The sequence below is a fragment of the Sitophilus oryzae genome, unplaced genomic scaffold (assembly GCF_002938485.1).
Source record: "Sitophilus oryzae breed Bouriz unplaced genomic scaffold, Soryzae_2.0 scaffold_30_pilon_pilon, whole genome shotgun sequence".
Lineage (NCBI taxonomy): Eukaryota > Metazoa > Arthropoda > Insecta > Coleoptera > Curculionidae > Sitophilus > Sitophilus oryzae.
Genome location: NW_022146874.1, coordinates 356,740 through 375,642, shown reverse-complemented (window position 1 = coordinate 375,642; position 18,903 = coordinate 356,740). Strand labels below are relative to the sequence as shown.

The 18,903-nt window shown below is 28.4% G+C and overlaps 1 long non-coding RNA gene across 1 annotated transcript; it reads left to right on the top strand.

Moving 5' to 3' along the window:
• The first annotated feature begins 14,900 nt into the window (after positions 1-14,900).
• On the top strand, positions 14,901-17,783 carry LOC115884680. Its single transcript, XR_004050595.1, has 12 exons — positions 14,901-14,943; positions 15,007-15,066; positions 15,150-15,272; positions 15,362-15,607; positions 15,668-15,906; positions 16,203-16,470; positions 16,531-16,639; positions 16,692-16,812; positions 16,871-17,099; positions 17,152-17,337; positions 17,395-17,612; positions 17,665-17,783. It is a non-coding gene; the product is annotated as an uncharacterized LOC115884680 (long non-coding RNA).
• The last annotated feature ends 1,120 nt before the right edge of the window (positions 17,784-18,903 follow it).

Here is an 18,903-nt window from a genome sequence, read left to right as displayed (position 1 = left end):
TATTTTTTTGTTGAATGTATTAAAATGAGGTATAAATTTATGTAAGATAATATTTTAAATAATATATATTTCTTAGCTATGTAATGAATAAATATTTTTATTTATTTAAGTATATTATTATCTAATATTTTTATAAGATATCTAGAAAAAAATTATTTACTGTATAAATATTTATATATAAAATTAAAAAAAAATGTTTTATAACAAATAATATAACATAAAATAACTATTTAACGTTTTTATACAAAAATGAATATATATTGTATAATTGTAAAAAATTGTCAAATTAATTTAGAAAATCTTTCACCATAATTTTGAAAATATTTTAAGTTGTTTTTTTATTGGATTATATCATATTTGTTGTAATAATATCTTTTTTTGTAGTATACATATGTTATAATTTATATAAAAATATGGTTATAAATGTATATATACCTATATAAAAATAAAAATAAAAATAAAAAAAATTATATGTTGAAATTTTGATATAATAGCAGTGAATTCTGTTCAATCTGTTGTATCATTGTTAGTATAAAAATATAATGATATACATTTTATTAATAAAACAAATGTTGAATTTATTAAAAACTTGATTTATTTATTAATTGTTAAAATTTGATAAGAATATTTAATTTTCTAATAATAATTAATAAAATAATACATTTATATTTAAGTAGTAAACATTTAATTATATGATTACAATAAAAGAAATATTTTTTAAATAAATAAAGAAAATAACTATTGTCTTATTAAACAATAGTTATTATTAAAAAACTGTATAATATAGTCATTAAAATGATAAGTGTAAATACAGTAGTATTTTATAATTTAATTTTTTTATTGAATGTACTAAATTGATATATAGATTTATGTAAAATAAGAGTTTAATTAATATATGTTTTTAGCTATACATATAGCTATGTAATGAATAAATATTTTTTATTTATTTAAGTATATTATTATTTAAAATATTTGTAATACTTTTATGAGATATCTATAAAATAACTATTACGGCATAAATATTTATATATAAAATTAAAAAAAATATATATATTAAATAATATAACAAAGAATAAATATCAAATGTTTTTATGCAAAAATATATGCATTATATATTGTATAATTACAAAAAAAAATTGTCAAATTAATTTATAAAGATCCTTCACCATAATTTCGAAAATATTTTAAATTTTATTTATTGGATTATATCATATTTATTATTATAATATCTTTTTTTTGTAGTATATATATATATATGTTATGGTTTACGTAAAAATATAGTAATAAATGTATATATAATATTAAATAAAAAAAAAGAAGAAAAAACAATTAGCATAGTTCTTAACAAATTTGTAACTATATACACTATGTATATTAATGTAAATTGCTATATTAGTGTTTACTAGTATAATTGCCTTCTAAGTTGCAAGATTTCTAGAGATTGATTTCATTATTACTGATTTTTTACCATATTGATGATATTGGAAGGTAGTCACAGCTCGTAATAAAATCCAGTGTAGCAATTTATACTGGTATACATTGATGTATACGCTTATAAGTTTGTTGAGGGCTATGCCGATTAATATACACTAGTGTAATTGCTTTCCAAGATGTTTTTTGAGATTAACTTCATTGTTGCTGATTTTTTACTATACTGATGATACTGGAAGGCAATTACAGCCAGTTGTATATGTATATAGCGAGTTGTAATATGCATTAAATTGATGTAATTATGTTAGTAATTATGTCTATATTGTAATATTAAAGAAGGCTGTATTATTTCTTGTTACGAACAGTAGGTTTCGAAATGATTTGTACAAAATATAATAGTATAAAAATGATCCTACCTTATCTCTATGTAGACAGCGGGATTCCAGGAATCGAAATTAAGGAAATATTATTGAAAATTTAACACAAAACACTGAGAAACTTCTGGATGAAGACACTAACACTAATTTTCCCTCGCAAACCAAGACAAAGAGACGCTATCAACGACAGATAATGGCAGATTTAAATTTATATTATAGATGGCGCTGATTAATTAGAGTTGAAAACTTATTAGGGATGAGTATTTTTTTGTTTTTATTATTTGATATTATAATTAAAAATAGGTAATTTAATATAATTATCTACTCATTTATGTTAAATTATGTAATATGGTTATTAAATGTTGGTATGTTTATCTAAAAAAATGAAATGTATTTTTAAAAGTATAATAAAGATATATTAATAAATAACGATATTTTAATATTCATGGGGATGATTTTTTTTTGTTTATAATAAAAGTTATTGTATTTATTAACATTAATTTATTTAAACAGAAAAAAATTATGGAAAAATATATATTTAAAAAAATCTACAATATAGGTGAATTTTCAATTTACATTACATATAAATATTATAATAATATAAAAGATTAAAAATGTATACATAAAATTAATATATATTTAACATAAAGCAAATATAAAATTATTTATATTAATAAAATTATAAGTAAATTAATAAAAATAAATATTAATGTTTGTTGATTAATTTTTGTAGGTTAATCAAGATAAAATTAAAAAGTTTTTTAATGCTTTTATTAAAAAAGGAAATTAAAATTTAGATATATTATAAAACATATTAATATGTAGGATGGAAAAAAGTACTAATATATGTATAATATAACTATATTAACATTATAAAAAAAATTGTAAAACTAAAATATTTTATGAATCATATTCATGACACGAAAATCTTATGAGTTAGTTTAATAATTATCAATACTAATACAGATTCAATAAAATGAAATTTTTAACACTGTTCACTACTGCATTGATGAATTAAAGAAATGCTAATGTGTTATCGTAGACACCATTACGAATAATAAATTTAATCAGTTGTTTTATTTAATCGATGAATAGTGATGAAGGTATTTGTATCTCAATTCATGAAAAATAAATGATAAATGATGATTAAATAAGTGCTTTATTTATTAGTAGTATATAAATTATTTACATATTAATGATTATTGCATCAGTTTAAAAATAGGTGTCAATATGAAATTATTTTTTCTTTATAGCGATATTAATGTAGTTTTTTTCTATATCCTATTATGTTTAATACTAATTTTCCTCTCTCTCTTTTTCTCTGTAGTATTACAACCTGGGATGGATTCTTAATGATTTTACAATCTACCTCTATTTGTTGTGGTTTAACATTGGTTATTTTGTTTACTCCACATTTAGGATCTATATGTCTGTGATAACATTATTTTTTCACCGCATTCTTGGTCTTCTTAATGATCATTTTTTCTCTCGGAATATCTTCTTATACTAACATGACAATAGGTTTAAGTCATAAAAATTTGTTTTATTCATAATAATGGCAAGATATCAGTTAGATTACAGGTTGGTACATCAGTTGTGTGTTTTCTTTGTTACAACATGAACATATAAGTATATTTTCAGACATGTTTTTTAGATTTTCCAAATAAATTATTTCTAAAAATAAAATTTACATTAAAAAATATATGAAAAAATAAATTTTCGATTTCAGACTTACCAAAATATTTAATATATTTTTCCCCATTAATAATTACTTTATATAATTTATAATTAGTATATAATCAATTAAAAATATATTAATGATTATTAAATTTTCAAATAATGATTCTGAAATAATTTTTTTGTTTACCATTATCCATAAATTAAATATAAATGACATAAGTGACATGATATATAAAAGTGATCTGTGGTTATACCACCTAAATATTAAGGATGGGTATTTATATCGATTTTTAAATTTTTTACGTTTAGTATAAAATATTCCTATGATTATTATTAATAAGAATATAATAAAAAATAAAATTAATAATTAATAGCTATTTAACAAAATTTCGTTATTATAAACATATAAAACTGTTAAATTTGCAAAATTTAATATTTTTCTCCAGAAAGACACAAATTTCTTTTGAACAGAGTAATATAATAAAAAGTTAAGAAAAATTAGATTATCCTATTATATTCTTGCTTTGTTTTTGCGACACTAACCTTCTGCTACATGACCTCACACTAATGGAGCGTATTAAATATAAATGACATGACAATATTCTATGGTAATTAATTACCCAAAAAATGAAGAATGGACATTTATATCGATTTTTACGTTTTTTACATTAAACGTAAAATATTTGTAATATTATTAATAAGAATGTAATAAAAAATATAAATATAATTTCATTAAAATTACAAATACAATATTAATTTATTTTTTTAAGTGTATAATTCAATGTAATTATAATATTATTGTATTAGAATGCATCTGTATCATTCTAAAAAAAGCGGAACGATATATCGACGTAACGACCTTGAATAGATTTCCAGTTATTCTATAGGTTGAAATTTGACAGATCGGCGGCCGAAGGCCGCTGTAAAACCGTAATATTTTGGCTCCTATTGATTTGAGTAGGCCCAAATTTGAACAAAAGATGGCGGCCGAAGGCCGCTATAAAGCCACCATACTTTTACAGGGTGGATTTATAGCGGCCTTCGGCCGCTGTTTTTATCAAGTTTCAATCAGTTCTTGGCATCTATTGACTCGAGCGGGCGTAAATTTGGACAAAAAATGGCGGCCGAAGGCCGCTGTAAAACCGTTATATTTTGGCTTCTTCAAACGGCAGTTTTATAGCGGCCTTCGGCCGCCATCTTTTTTCTAACTTTGGGACCAATCAAGTTAATAAGAGCTAAGATATGGTGGTTTAATAGCGGCCTACGTTATTGAATTTTGAGATCCTAAATAATTTTTTTTTACCTAAAATGTGTAAAGGGCTTTAAAATATGTATTTTAAGATCAATTTTGCCCCCATTATGAGTTATGATGTATTTTTAAAAAAATCGCGAAAATAAAAAAATCGGTTTTTATTTTTTTTCTCGCCCTGTATATGACATTTTGACAAACTTTTTATATTAAAAAATTTAGTTTTTTATTGTGTACCTATCCCTCCCTAAAAATAAACAAAATCAAAAAATGCCAAAAAAGTTCAATTTTGGCCTCAAATTTTTTTCGAAATGTTCCTTTTTTGCTCGTTTTTTTAACTATCTCCCATATCCTTTATTTATTTGTAATAAGTGATACATTGTTGGATAGAGGGTAGGTGACGCTTATTAACGATCATTTTGTTACTTCTAATTATTGTACAGAGTGCCGTATAAATCGATTCAAAGTCAAAAATTTGCAAAATCTAAAAATCCTAAATATCTCGAAAATGATAAATCGTAGAATGATGGTTGACCGCTGTGTCGATAGGGCTTGTGGAGCTCTACAATCGCCCCATTCATATTGTGTTTCAAAAACGTATAGTTTTTGAGGTATTTTGAATTTAAGTTTTCAATTGTCGATTTCCTGAGCACCCCTTTGAAAAAAATCGATTTTCAATTTTTTTCACTTTTCGTACTTTTTTCGTCTGAAACGTGTAGAGGGCGTTAAAATTTGAATATTAAGACCAATTTGGCCCCCTTTATAACTTATCATGTATTTTAAAAAAATTCCCGAAAATTAAAAAATCGGATTTTATTTTTTTTTCTCGCCCTGTATATGACATTTTGACAAACTTTTTATACCAAAAAATTTAGTTTTTTATTGTGTACCTATCCCCCCCTAAAAATGATCAAAATCAAAAAATGCCAAAAAAGTTCAATTTTGGCCTCAAATTTTTTTCGAAATGTTCCTTTTTTGCCCTTTTTTTTAAATATCTCCCATATTCTTTATTTATTTGTAATAAGTGATACATTGTTGGATAGAGGGTAGGCGACGCTTATTAACGACCATTTGGTTACTTCTAATTATTGTACAGAGTGTCGTAGAAATCGATCCAAAGTCAAAAATTTGCAAAATCTAAAAATCCTAAATATCTCGAAAATGGTAAATCGTAGAATGATGGTTAACCACTGTGTTGATAGAGCTTGTGGAGCCCTACAATCGCCCCATTCATATTGTGTTTCAAAAACGAATAGTTTTTGAGATATTTCGAATACAAGATTTCAATTGTCGATTTCCTGAGCATACCCCTTTGAAAAAAATCGATATTCAATTTTTTTCACTTTTCGTACTTTTTTCGCCTGAAACGTGTAGAGGGCGTTAAAATATGAATATTTAAACCAATTTTGCCCCCTTTGTAAGTTATCGTGTATTTTAAAAAAATTCCCGAAAATTGAAAAATCGATTTATATTTTCTTTTTCTCTCCCTGTATACGATATTTTGGCAAATTTTGTCGTAGTTTAATAGCGACTTTTGGCTGGCTTTTTTTTAAGTTTAAGTCCATTGCAATATTTTGGCTTCTATGTATTAGAGTGGGTTCAAATTTATATAAAATATGGCGGCCGAAGGCCGCTATAAAACCGTTGCATGAACATAGAGCGGTTTCATAGCGGCCTTCGGCCGCCTTTTTTTCTCAAGTTTAAGCTTATTGCAATATCTTGGTTTCTATTTATTCGAGCGGAGTTAAATTGGACAAAAAATGGCGGCCAAGGGCCGCTATAAAACTGTTGTATTTTGGTTCCTGTTGATTTAATTAGGCTTAAACTTGGACAAAAGAGGGTGGCCGAAGGCCACTTTAAAATTGCTTGTATTAGCTCCTATTGATTGAAGAATGCTTAAATTTGAACAAAATATGGCGGCCGAAGGTCGCTATAAAACTGTCATATTTTGGCTCTTATTGATTCAGGTGGGCTTAAACTCGGAAAAAAGGTAGCGGCCTTCGGCCGGTGATTTTAGTGTGGCTTTTGACTGGTTGTTCTATTGCGGCCATCGGCCGCTAGTTGTATTACGGCCTTTGGACGTTAGTTTATTGCGGCCTTCGGCCGCTAGTTTTATTACGGCCTTTGGCCGACAGTTTTATTGCGGCCTTCGGCCGCTGATTTTATTACGACCTTCGGCCGTTGGTTTTTTTGCGGCCTTCGGCCGCTAGTTGTATTACGGCCTTTGGCCATTAGTTTATTGCGGCCTTCGGCCGTTAGTTTTATTACGGCCCATGGCCGACAGTTTTATTGCGGCCTTCGGCCGCTGATTTTATTACGACCTTCGGCCGTTGGTTTTTTTGCGGCCTTCGGCCGCTGATTTTATTATGGCCTTCGGCCGCTGGTTTTATTGCGGCCTTCGGCCGCCATTTTCTTTCCAATTTTATGCCCAATCGCGTTAATAAGAATTAAAATATGGCGGTTTTATAGCGGCTTTTGGCCACTATCTTTTTTCCAAATTTAAGCCCAATCAAATTAATAAGAGTGAAGATATGGTGATTTAAAAAAAATCGATTTTTCAAATTTTTATACTTTTTTGACCTGAAACATGTAAAGGACGTTAAAATATAAATATTAAGACCAATTTTACCTTCTTTTTTCATTTTCATGTATATTAAAAAAATTATCTGAAAGTTGAAAAATTAGTTTTTATTTTTTTTTCTCCCTCTGTATACGACTTTTTGATACACTTTGTATACCAAAAAATACTGTTTTTTTTATAAGTACCTATCCCCTCTTAAAAATAATCAAAATCAAAATATATTGAAAAAAATAAATTTTAGTAATCAAAATCAAAATATATTGAAAAAAATAAATTTTAGCACACTATTTTTATTATTTTCTATATATTAAATTTTTTTAGGTATTTAATTATAAATCTTAGAGAAAACTTTATTGGAAGTTTTTTGTTTAAAATTTTATGCTTTATCGAAGCCAGCGATTTCGCCACGAGATTCTCGCTGTTTTAATTCATAGTCGGTATGGAATGGTGGAGGTATAGACGATTTGGACTCATAGGAATCATCAATGTTGTCATCACTATCGTCATTGCCACTTTTGTTATTAATGGGGGACCTAATTATTAAGGGGACGTGTGGCTTGACGAGATGGTGAAGGTGTGCGAGGAAGATTGATGGTGGTTTGGGAACTGTTCCTTTTGCATGCCGGAAGTTTTCTACGACTATTAGATGGTGTGGGGGGAATTGACGTTTTTCTTTTAATAGTTGTAAGGGCGATAGGAGGTGTATCTATAGTCGGTATCACTTCACGAACAATGGGAATTTGATCACTTCGATTATTAATTATTTCATAATAAATAATATTCGAAGTGTATCGGCGAAACGAAAAGGCTACATAGAGTTGGCTATGACTAAAACATGGCGTTCTAAGATATATATCGATTTTATGGAAAGTTTGGCCTTGGGATTTTTTTGATGGTCATGCAAAAGGCGAGACGAATAGGGAATTGAAATCGATCAATATCATTTGGTAAAATATTATCTCTGGTTTTCATGTGAATCTTTGGAATCTACATTATTTTATCTATAGAAGAGCCAGATAAAATATTGCACTCTAGGAAATTTTCTTGTAAATTAACAATCATCATTCTAGTTCTATTACATAGATCAGTCGCGATGTCAATGTTACGAAGTAACATCACCACAGTTCCCTTTTTTAATTGCAACTCATGTGGCGGTAAAGCCGGGACATCAACAGAGTTAATGAGGTCCATGTTTATAGAAAAAGAATCAGATGGGTCATTTACGTAATCGTCGATACTAACGTAGGTGGTGCATCCGTCTTTTAGACGATCTAAAATAAAATTATTAATGTCATTTACAACTGTGTTGGTAGGACAAAGAATAGCTCGTTTGCTATCGTAAATTCCAGTGTCAAAGATAAATTCAACCAGATGTTCAATCGAATTGACCAATAGCGAAGGGAGAATTTGTACCAAATCACGATTTGACGAAAGTCTCCACCAAAAATGACGCATTTTCCCCCCATAGGCAAGTCATGTCTTCCGGTCAGTTCTTTGAGATATCCATCGACAGCTTCTATCGCAAACCTGGGAGTCATGGGCGTTTCATCCCACACAATTAGAGCGGCACGTTGTAACCGCTTGCCCTGATGGCTTTCAAGGGGATAGCCAGCCACAGTATGGTCGGTTAAAATCAACAGTAGTCTAAAGGTGTTATGAACAGTCTGTCCTCCGGGTAGTAAATTGGCTGCGATGCTGGTCCACACAACTGCAACGGTAGTCAAATTTAGTTCGGTCGCGACAAAGCGTAACAAACCATTGTATAAAAATGTTTTCCCAGTTCCACCGGGACCATCTAAATATAATAAATTAGTATCGCAATGTTTTTGTAGATCATTGAAAGGTATTTTTAAATTTAACTGCTCGTAATATTCAACAGGCAGAAGAATATTGTCATTAAATTTGATCATCGTATTTACGATTAACACGAACGCCTTTGCTTGATCTTGATTGAAGCTGTCGATACTATAATAAGGATTTAAAGGTACAATCGGACGATGTAACTCTTCCTCGTTATTATAGTTTTCATTTTCGATGGCAGTATCAAGGTCAATGGGATCGGCGGTGTTCGTTCTATTGTTGAGTCCAAGATCGATGACATCTTGAATTCTAAATGAAGCCAATGACATGGTCTTTGTTCTGCAGTGATTTAAGATATTATTAATGTAAATGATGCACTTACGAGTCGCATCTTCGACACTCATTCTACGTCGGATATAGTTCTTAATCATTGCCTTCTTGTAATTTTGCCAGAGAGTCGGAATTTGCGCAAGATCGTCATCGGTTATGATACAACATAATGTTGCGAATAATCTCTTAAGATGACATGGCATCTTTTTGGTGATCGCTTCGCGCATACATCGATCATATTCGTCACCGATGCTTAACAAATTCCTTTTTGTGCACGCCTTAAATGTGGCGCACATCTCCACGTTGTCGCCGTTTTTAATCATTAATAGATCATCGAATGATGTAGGTCCTGGAGTATGAAGGAGCAGTATTCTTAGATAAAATTTCTCCAGTTGTGATTCAGGCGGTGGTATGTCACATACTGCTCCTATAACGACTTGTTTTGCTACACGACGGGTCCATCTAGCGTTTTTTACATTCCAGCAATAAAATTCGTTTATATCCACGTAAAAATGTCGCCTAGCATCTGGATCGTTTCTATTTAGTTCGAAAAAACCTTCTAATTTTGATTTTTTATTTAATAAAACATTTAATTTTTCAGCAGTTAAATTATCCTGATCGTTGTCATGCAGAATATCTCTGTAGCCTGGTAAATGTACGGGGAGAAGAATGACAGAGTGCGATCTTTTGAAAATGCCAAATTCTAACAATTTTCAGGCTGCTTTTGTTGAACTAACGTACCGACACTCAACATAACGATGAATTTCGTCAACGCGATTATTTTTGTCGTTAACATCAATATATACACGATCCCATCCTTTTATCAAATGCTTATGCAAGTATTTGATGATGGCCGCAGCTCCTACAACTTCGAAATTTATATGACAGTTATATTTTGCGAGCGCGTAAGAGTTGTAGGGGACGACGTGACGGTTGTCTATCGGCAATGTTTCGTTCGCAAGTAAGACAATACGGCTATTGTTTGGTCGATGGTATTTGGACCGTTGATTGACACTTATAATGAAGTTGATGCATGCCGATATTAAAGCGTCAACATCGCGTTCGTGGTGTATTTTATCGTCTTGAACGAATGTAAAGACGATATGGGAGTGTGAAAGTCCCCTTTTTTGAAATTCAACGATGAGGTGGTAGTTTAGTACGCGTCCGTAAAGTTGATGGTCTGTGAAATTTTGAAGGAACTCTTTTAGTTTTCTTTCGAAAATCGGATCTGCTATTTTATTTAAATTTTTTAACTGGTGGTGGTGTTGAATGGTTCGTGGTGGTCTTGTTTGCGATTGCGACTGAAAGAGTTCCTCTAAAGTTTCTTCGTCAAGTTCTGTCTGAACGGAATTGATAGATATTGGTGTTCTGAGTGGCTGGGCGGATGTTATATTGCTCATTCGGGGATATATTTTTAAATCGACGTCAAATGGAGGGTCTTCGCCGATAAAAAGAGCCGCAATATCGGAACGACTCTTTGGTAAATGATGTGTTCGGCGTTTTTCGTTGATATTATCGCAAAACGTCAAAACAACATCATTTAGTATATCCCCTCTAACTGATGTTCGCGATTTCGTTCGTATTTCGCGAATAACTTCGGTCATGGTTTTGTAGGCGTTAATATACCGATTAACGCGTCGAAGAACACGTTCGATTTTATCGATTAGTGTTCTGTCGATCTGTCCTTCGATATATGTCCTACGCTTAACAATGGCTGCAGTCCTCCTCGGTGTTATTTTCGGTAATCTATTTAAAATTATACGCAAATTTTGAAGCGGTTGTTGTTCAATGATGGATTCATGTTGGGTTTGTTGATTAATATCCGGCAATCTATTTAAAATTACACGCAAATTTTGAAGAGGTGGATTTTGTTGTGATTGTTGTTGACTAAATGAAATATTTTTAGTTCTATATTTAACGCGACGCAAATTATTTGACCAATTTCGAGTTCTAACTGGTGTTAATTGACTTACATTGGGTGTATCCTCTAAACGTGTAAAGTTAACGTGCAAAAGAGTTAAATAAAGAAGATTAAAATTAATAGGTTCTAATATTACTCGTAGTTCTTTAGAAATATTAGAAGAAGATTGAGATTGAAATTGAGTTTGATTGAGATTGATTGGAAGCCTATTTAGATGAACTTTTAATTCTTTGTTATTTTTAATTGAACTACGAGTAATTCTTTTATTAATAATTATAGAAGAAGATGTAGATGACGAATTATTATTCAAGGAGGAATTTTTGTCGTTAACCTTTGTTTTCGTCATTCTGAAAAAAAATTATTTATTGATTTTGTATATTCATTAAATAATTATAAATTCAATAAATAGAATAATAATTGATATTATTTTTATAGATTAATATATGGTGTTAGACAAAATTTAGATGTTAATGGTTTCAAGTTTATTAAAAAAAATGGAAACAGATTTGTTTAAATTATTTAAGGGTAATATGTTTATAGAAATGTTTATGCCCCTGGAATTTTTTTTTAGAAATATAGAAATATATATTTAAGGAATTGTATTGGAAAGTATATGTAATGTAAGTAATATATTAAGTTTTAAAATATATTGGTGAAGGAGCATAAAAAGTACCTAAAAATTTTAATTGACTAATTTAAGAAATTTGAAATTATTCTGTTTGAAATAATTTAAATAAACTTATAAAGAAATCTAGAAGCGGTTAAATCTTGAGTGTTAGGTAAAGGATTAGTGTAATGAAAAATTTGACCGCTGATAGCAAAACAACGGCCAGTTCGGTTGTCAGCATTTTCCAGAACGGACGTTTTAAAGGAGGTCATCGCTAGCAAACCATTGATGAACCGAATTTTATCCCTAAATTGATTGGACCATTCTCCTTCTACGGTGAATAATTCAATCAATTCTGCAGGTATCGGACGTAAAAGTGGTAACACGATTTTACTGCCCTTACAACATGCCCAAGATCTTACTTGTTTGACGGCATGACGTTCTATTGGGAAGAACATCGCATCGCAATGGAGACATGTTATATCCATCGGGCCTAAGTTATGTACCTGATTTGCACAAATTTCTTCCATCTTCGCCGCGGAAACTGTAATACCATCACGGTATGTTCGTGTTGGTTTTACATTTCTATTTATGTTGTTTAGAGCCATTCGTTGTTGCCACGTTAATCTTTGAGGAGTGATTACCGGAGCCCTCCTCGGTGGTTCGTTAGTTACGTTTGTCGGTTGTGGTATTTCCGGTAATCTATTTAAAATTATACGCAAATTTTGAAGCGGTTGTTGTTCAATGATGGGATCGTGTTGTGATTCATTATTAACCGGCAATCTATTTAAAATTACACGCAAATTTTGACTAAGTTGTTCTGGATGGTTATGTTCTCCAATAGCAGTAATATTTTGTGATGCTGTTGGAGTATTTGTATTACGTTTATTTGAATTTCTAACGCGACGCAAATTATTTGTCCATTTTCATTATTTGTCTGATCTACACTTTTATCTTTAAAAGCAAATTAATTTTCATTAAATTTTACATCTCTTGAAATAATAATTTTTTCTTTTTTGACACTTAATAGATTTTTTCGTAATTTTGGTACATATAAAATATTATTGATTGTGCAATTATATTTCCGTTTATCTACATAACTTATAATATTTATATTACCAATACCTATGGCTATAAAGAGCCGATACCCTCTTTTACGAAGCATCAATTTAGTGTTATGTGTACGTCGCCGACCCGCGTGCTCTTTAAAAGAATGGCGTGTCGAAGCGTCGTCGCGCTGACGTCGTCGATTTAACGACGCGATCGGCGCAGATTCGTTCGAATAATTTCTAACGTCATCGACGAAAGAACAAACGTGTTCGTTTTTAACGTACACTGTAATGATCCTTCCGCAGGTTCACCTACGGAAACCTTGTTAAGACTTTTACTTCCTCTAAATGATCAAGTTTGGTCATCTTCTCACACACATCGACGACGCAGAAACGCCATCGCGTGCCGACCCGAAGACCTCACTAAATCATTCAATCGGAAGTAGCGACGGGCGGTGTGTACAAAGGGGAGGGGAGTTAATCAACGCGAGCTTATGACTAGCGCTTACTGGGAATTCCTCGTTCATGGGGATCAATTGCAAGCCCCAATCCCTAGCACGAAGGAGGTTCAGCGGGTTACCCGGGCCGCTCGGCCAGGGAGGACACGCTGATTCCTTCAGTGTAGCGCGCGGGCGGCCCAGAACATCTAAGGGCATCACAGACCTGTTATTGCTCAATCTCGTGCGGCTAGAAGCCGCCTGTCCCTCTAAGAAGATATGTTTGTACGCCGACAGTAAAACCGCGCGCGACGCGCCGCAAACGGAAAGACCCGATACGCGTGAACGCACGGGGCTCCCTAAACGACGGCCGGCGGGCCTTTGCGATGTCAAAATTAGCGCCTAGTTAGCAGGCTAGAGTCTCGTTCGTTTTCGGAATTAACCAGACAAATCGCTACACCAACTAAGAACGGCCGTGCACCACCACCCACCGAATCAAGAAAGAGCTCTCATTCTGTCAATCCTTCCGGTGTCCGGGCCTGGTGAGGTTTCCCGTGTTGAGCCAAATTAAGCCGCAGGCTCCACTCCTGGTGGTGCCCTTCCGTCAATTCCTTTAAGTTTCAGCTTTGCAACCATACTTCCCCCGGAACCCAAAAGCTTTGGTTTCCCGGAAGCTGCCCGTCGAGTCATCGGAGGAACGTCGACGGATCGCTAGCTGGCATCGTTTATGGTTAGAACTAGTTCGGTGTCCAAGTCAAATGACTTGGGTGCGTGAAAGGTATCCGATGTTTGGAGTTGATTTTTTTTTGAAAATTTTTAGAATTTGTGTTCTTTTTAAAGTTTATAAAACAAATTCTATATATTATAACACATTTAATGCAATAATATCGGAAGGGGGGGGGAGGGGGGATTCTCTTTTCTCCCTTCTCCTCTCCACAATCCTTGATTTATAGATTATGATTTATTTAAAAAAAAAATAAAACATTTGATAGGAAAGAAATTAGAATAAGATAATAAAAATAAATTAAAAGCAATTGTAATTTAAATGAAATAAAGTTTAAAATAAAAAAAAAATGTGAGGTAATTTATTAGAACAATGGGCAATGTATGAGAAGTGTTCTTTGGTTTTTAAAATTGGTTTGAAAGCAGAAAAAAGGTTTGAAATGAATGAAAATAAAATTAGATAGTAAAAATAAATTAAAAGCAAATGCAATTTGAAAGAAATTAAGTCTAAAAGAAAAAAAATATTAGTGAAATAGAATATTAAATAGTTTAAAATTTAAAAAAATACATCTATATTAAAATTATAATAAAAATAAATTTACTTTGATATTATGATCGATATATATGAATCATCTCTATTTTAAATGTCACTGCATCTTATATCTATGGTTATTATGAAAAATGTCAATTTTGATTTGATATTTGGTTATAATTATTTTTTATAAAATAAATATTATTTTATTTGTTATTATTTAATAGTATGTATAATATTATATAATGGTATTTGAATAGATATTATATATAAGTAATATTTGTTTTAGATGTATGTGGAACAACTGGAAATGGATTGAAAAAATACTAAAAATTAGAAAGTTTTGACGGTAATATTTAGATTTCATTAATAATAAACGATACAGAGATGTTTAGTTGATATAGAATTTCAAAATATATGATTGTATTATAGATATATATAGTTAAAATACCTTGAAGAAATTTTGTTATTAACCGTTCGAATAAAATTAATGTCTACATTGTATCATATTGAAGTATTACTTTTTATGGCTAAAGAGGAGGCATTTGATAAAAAGTAATTAAAAGTATTTGTATTTGTTAAAAGAAATTTTAGAAATTAGTATTTATAGAATATTTTAAGGAAAAAATTATTGAATTTTTTAGTCGAGAAGAATCTAGTCGAGACAGAAGAAAAACATTGTGGTGAAGATCTAATTGAGACAAAAAAAGGGTGTGATAGTAATATTCAGATTTTATTAATAATGAACAATATAAAGCTGTATTTCTAATTTTATCAAAAATAGGTATATGGTCAAAATATGAAAAAAATTAGATTTAGATAATTTTCAAAATGAAGTAAAAATTTTATCAAAAATAGATATATTAAGGTAAAAGAAGATAATTGTTAATGTAAGTAGAATGTTTAATATTATGTTTTTATATTATTGTGATAAATATATATATTTCTAGTTGTTCATGGAAGAATAGCTGAAGGGCATATCTGTTACTTGTCTAATTTGATCAATTCATTTTAATTGCGATGCCGATGAATTTATTGAATATTATCAGTTATAACATGGAAGGAATTATATATAATATTAGTAAATCTTCTTTCTATATTTGTTTAAAATATTTAAAGATATGTTTTAAACAGATGACATTGGATGTTTGATAATAAATACAGAAAACTATAAAAATATTTTAATTTTGTAAGTAATTATATAAAACAATTATTTAATAATTATTTATAGCTAAAATGCAAGAAACATTTGTTTAAAAAGAGAATATTGAAAATGATCGATATATATGCCTCATCTCTATTTTAAATGTCATTACATTATAAATCTATGGTTATTATCAAAAATGTCAAATTTTATTTAATTTTAGGTTATATTTATTTTTCATAAAATAAACATTAATTATTTTATTTGTTGTTATTTAATATTATACAATGTATTTAAAAAGGTATTAAATATATATGTAATATAAATAATTTTTGTTTTAGATAAATACGGAATAAATGGAAATGGATTGACATAATTCAAAGGATTAAAAATCAAGAAAGTTTTGCTGATAATAGTTAAGTTTTGTTAATAATAAACGATATGTAGATGTTCAGCTGATATAGAATTACAAAATTTATAGTTCTATTATAGATATATTTAGTTAAAATATCACAAAAAAGTGTTGTCATTAACTGTTTAAATATATATGATGTATGGTATTGAGATGTTACTTTGTATTAATAAAGAAGAGGAACTTAATAAAAAAGAGTAATTAAAATAGTTTGTGTGTTAAAAGAAGTTTTAGAACTTAACTGAGAATATTTTTAGGAAAAAAATCAATGAAGATTTAGTCGAAGTAGAAGAAAAATATTGTAATGAAGATTTAATCGAGACAAAAATAAAGTTGATAGTTTGTGATGTCACATTTTATTAATAGGTAATAAATGATATATAGATGTTCAACTGATGTAGAATTTTAAAATTTATAGTTTTATTAAAGTAATATTCACTCAAAACATTACAAAATAATGTAGGTACAGTAGTTTCTAAAATGAAGCAAAAATATTATGGAAATTAAATATATTATGGTAAAAGAAGATAATTATTAATGTAAGAAGAATGTTTAACAGTATTTTCCAATATTATTATAATAAATATATATTTTTAGTTATGCATGGATGGAAAGCTGAAAGGTGGATTAGTTGTTTATTTAACGTGATCGATTAATTTAAATATAGAAGGGGATGAATTTTTACGGATATAGATATAATCAGTTATAATATGGAAGAAGAATTATGTATGTTATTAGCAAATTTTCAATCAATTTGTTTACTTTTAAATAAATTAATGATATTGGATGCTTGATATAGAGGAAACTGTAAATACATTGTAATTTTGTAAGTAATTATATAAAATAATTATTTAATATTTATTTTTATATGTTTATAGTTAAAATATGACAATACAAGAACATTTATATCGGAAGAGAAATTGGAAATTACTTTTATTAAAAAATATGGAAAATGGATGTTTTATAATGAATTTTGGATTAAAAGAAGAAATTAATGTTATTTAATAGAAAAAATATGTAAATATTTACCGTGTTTATTGAATACATTTTAGTGATAAATTTAGGTATTTATTAATTTTGTACATAATATAATAAATGTAATAATTTTATTATTTTTTTAGGGAAGTAGTAATAAGGGGAGGAAAATATTGAGTAGAAATTAAGTCATATTTTAATATTATATGGATACATAATGATTGTAGTATACTATAATAGTTGAAAAAAAAATGACTCAACATTAAAATGACTTTTAAAGGAAAAAAAGGATAGCAATTACTATAATTATATGTAGATCAAGGAGATATAGAAGAATCAAGAAGATATAGAAATTTTAAAATAAGTGTGTATTTAAAAAAAATAAATATTCAATATTAATAAATACATTTTTATAGCAAGAGAATCAAATATATAGTAATAGAGAGATGAGGAAATATTATATTTATAAATGTATTAGAATGGATCATAATATAGTAATTGGATTATAATAAATATGAAATGATAAAGTGATACTATGAAACAGTTATATTTTTAATTATGTAAAAATGGATTTATTTCGAATATAAGCGAATACTTATATTGTATATATACGATACTTTTTTGTAAGTTAATTAATAAAAGTAAATATATGGAATTAATTTATATTTTATAGGTGGTAAGAAAAAACAATGTTCTAAAATTTGTGGAATATTTAATTTTAATAGAATAATTATAATGACTACATTATTTATTATATATTATATGTTAAAAGGAAATGTAATAAAAAGTCCAAATTAAAAAAAAATCAAATTTATTATTAATAAATTTAAAATAAAACAATATAAAAATTTAATAACTATTTTTTGATATTAAAGTTTGTATAAATTTTACAAATTATAAAAGTTATAATATTGTTGTAATTTTTTTTATATATAAAAAATTAAAATTAAGTAATTATATAATAATGTATATTTTGTATACATAGAAAAGAGATATAATTGAATATTAATAATATACTGTTAGGTAAAATGTTAAAAATAACACAATCCTCCTTTATTTGGGTTTGGAACCGGCAACATTTATAAAAAATGTTGATGGAATTAGATGTTTTTTTGTAGTTTTTTGTTTTTTTTAATTTTTTTTTGGATTTTTTAATTTTTTATATTTTTTGGGTTTTTTTATATACAAGAAGTGTAGTTTCTGTAATGATAAATGTGTAGGTCGTTAACAGGAATATATATTTTACAATTAAAAAGTTTTATATGTTAAATTTATAAATAATTATTTAGTAATATTAATATTAGTATGTACATATATATAAAAAAAGGTGTGATTTAAAAAAACTTGTTGATTATAAAATGTAGTCACAATCGGGTGAAGTTACAAATCGGTGGTATTTTATAGCTTGTGAAATGAAAAGATTAATTATTATTTAAAATAATAATAAATATATCATAATTATATAGGATAAATAGGTATATTTTTATATGTGTTTTACAATGAATTTTTAAATTAATTTTTGTTAATATTAAAATTAAAAAGTTTAAAATTACTTAAGATTGAAAAATAAAATTTTAATAATTTTTTTATAATAAAGATTTTATTATGATTGATATGTTAATATAAAGCAAAATTTAGAAAACAATATAATTAGA